The following is a 3,389-nucleotide window of genomic DNA, read 5'->3' on the forward strand; positions in this document are numbered from 1 at the left end:
TGTTAGCCAGGATGGTCTTGGTCTCCTGACCTTGTGTTCCGCCCGCCTCGGCCTCCCAAAGTGCTGGGATTACAGGCGTGAGCCACCGCGCCCGGCCCTTCTGTCTGCTTTTTACTAAGGGAAAACATTAGCTGCAGAAGAGCGCGTGACAAAAGCTTGTTTGCCTTGTCTGTTTTCCCTCTGATTTAGGTTTCGTTGTCAGCTGTCAAAGCCGAGGCCAGGGTGTGTCCATGGTGATGATTTCTGGTACAGCAGCCCTTGTCCCCATCACACACCCCTTGGCCCTGCAGATTCTGCGTCAGTGGCACTATTTGCAGGACAACCTGCCAAAATTTTGTGCTGGTTGCTGTTCTTTGATCTGTAAACCTGAGTCTCAGCCAGTTAGGTTGACACAGAGGAGACTGGGCCAGTGATCTCAAAGCAGCTGTCTTGTTGCTTTGCAGTGGCTTCCTAGGCCAAAGTCCTACCTACGAAAAAGATGAGTCCCCCTGTAGACAGACGGGTGAGGGACATGAACAGACAATTCACAAAATGGGAAGAGCAAAGAAACATGAAACATGACCACCCTCGCTAAAATAGAGGGGACAGAGTTAACAGAAATAACAGCAGCACTTGGATACCATTTTTCCTCCATCAATCAATTTGGTAAAGTTTTTTTTTAAAGAAAATAATTCCCAGAGTTTGCAAACAATTACTGTTAGAAAGGTAAATGGCCTTTCTTAAAGCAACGTGGCTGTGTGTATGAAGAACTGTAAGAATGTTCATTCTAGGATAGAATATTCTGGAATAGCATATGCCAGAAACAGATTCAAGAAGATATAGGAATTTAGTACAAAGTGACACTTTAAGTAATGAAGAAGACAGATTTCCTTTTCTGACTATACTGAAGACAGGATAACCTAGATAATCTTCAATTACAAAAATATTTAGACATACTTGATAAAACATAGCAAAATGCCTGAGCTCCCAAGATAAAAATGGAAGACCCCAGGGGTCACAACCTATAAGGGAATAATCTAAGTCTCCTGGTCTAATGTCCAGTTGGAGATAGGACACCAATCTTACAGGCTGTGTGAAAGTGGGAGGGGAGTTACATCTGAGTCTCCTTGAAAATCTGAACCTTGAGGCCAGGTGCGATGGCTCACGCCTGCAATCCCAGCACTTTGGGAGGCCGAGGCAGGAGGATCACTTGATGTCAGTAGTTCAAGAGCAGCCTGGCCAATAGGGTGAAACCCCATCTCTACTAAAAATACAAAAATTAGCCGGGTGTGGTGGTGTGTGCCTGTAATCCCAGCTACTCAGGAGGCTGAGGCAGGAGAATCGCTTGAATCTGGGAGGCGGAGGTTGCAGTGAGCTGAGATAGCGCCATTGCACTCCAGCCTGGGTGAGGAGGGTGAGACTCCGTCTCAAAAAAAGAAAAGAAAATCTGAACCTTGAGTGACAGAAATCAGTCATAGTAGCCTTCTCACATTGAGAAAAATCGGATCCTTGCTTGATCTAACTCTTCTAAAGACCAATGGTCTCAACCTCTGACAAAGATTCTCTGATTGACCAGACTTTTGTCAGGCTTCTGGATCTTCTTCTAAGCCCATCTGCACTTCCTTGCAAGATCAGTTTTAGCAAAGAACCCTGAGTCATTATGGCAAGATTTCCCAACCTGCATATGTGACCGGGTTCCTCATTCTTCGCCATCCCCCAGGGGATGTTTGATCACCATGACCTGTCTTCAGCAGGACGACACTGACACTGGCCTTCTAGGTCAGTTTAGCAGAATCCCCCTTATTCCTGATGATTCCTCTTACTTTTTCCATCCTTGGCTATAAATCCACACTTGCCATCACCATATTTGGAGTTGAATCCAATCTTTCTTCCCCACTGGAAAATCCATTGCTGTGGGCCATCTAGCTATTGGAATGGTCCTGAATAAAGTCTGCCTTACCATGCTTTAACAAGTGTTATTGAATAATTTTTTTAACACCTCTGAGTCTCTGTCCACCCAGAGAACCACTACAGTAACACTCAGTGGGGTACCTGTGTCATCTCTAAAGCACAGTATATTGTCATGACAGATAGTCTGAACTCCAAGAGGTTGTTCAAATTAAACATATTTGCATTGCTTTCGTCTTTGTATAGTCCGTCATTGATCAATTTGGCAGCAGGTCTATCAGTATTTGGAATGTTGACTCCACATCTAGGAAACTATCCCTCAAATAACAGGATATGCATAAAAGTTCTCTATCAATCATAAATGTACAAGGACATTCGATATGCCTTTATTTATTTATTTATTTACTTACTTACTTTTTGAGATGGAGTCTGGCTCTGTCGCCCAGGCTGGAGTGCAGTGGTACGATCTCAGCTCACTGCAAGCTCCGCCCCCTGGATTCACGCCATTCTCCTGCCTCAGCCTCCTGAGTAGCTGGGACTAAAGTAGCTGGGACTACAGGCGCCTGCCACCACACCCGGCTAATGTTTTGTATTTTCAGTAGAGACGGGGTTTCACCATATTAGCCGGAATGGTCTTGGTCTCCTGACCTCGTGATCCGCCTGCCTCGGCCTCCCAAAGTGCTGGGATTACAGGCGTGAGCCACTGCGCCCGGCCTTATTTGTAACAGGAAAAATTATTGGAAGCTGCCCCATGTCTGATGAGAGTAGAATAAACACTATGCAGACATTAAAAAGAATGAAGTTGATCTCTCTGTATGAAAATGGAAAAGCTGTTCACACAACGCATTATTTACTTATTTTTATTTTCTGAGACGGAGTCTCACTCTGTCTCCCAGGCTGGAGTGCAGTGGCACAATCTTGGCTCACCACAACCTCTACCTCCTGGGTTCAAATGATTCTCTTTCCTCAGCCTCCTGAGTAGCTGAGATTACAAGTGCGCACCACTGTGGCTGGCTAATTTTTGTATTTTTAGTAGAGATGGGGTTTCGCCATGTTGGCCAGGTTGGTCTTGAACACCTGACTTCAGGTGATCTGCCTGCCTTGGCCTCCAAAGTGCTGGGGTTACAGGCATGAGCCACCATGCCCGGCCCACACATTATTAAGATTTTTAAAAAAGCAAGCTACAGAATAGCTCTGTCCAATAGACAGAATGCAAGCCACACAGTGACTTCAAATTTCCTAATAGAAATATTTTAAGACATAAAAATAAATACGTGAAATTAATTTTAAGAATGTATTGTATTTTATTTTACTCAGTACACCATATATATATATATATATATATTTTTTTTTTTCCCCTGAGGCAAGGTCTCATTCTGTCACCCAGGCTGGAGTGCAATGGCATGATCACAGCTCTCTGCAGCCTTGACCACCTGGGCTCAGGTGATCCTCCTACCTCAGTCTCCCAAGTAGCTGGGACTACAGGCGCATTCCACCATGCC

This window comes from Colobus angolensis, unplaced genomic scaffold, assembly GCF_000951035.1.
Source record: "Colobus angolensis palliatus isolate OR3802 unplaced genomic scaffold, Cang.pa_1.0 Scaffold116, whole genome shotgun sequence".
In the NCBI taxonomy this organism is placed as follows: Eukaryota; Metazoa; Chordata; class Mammalia; order Primates; family Cercopithecidae; genus Colobus; species Colobus angolensis.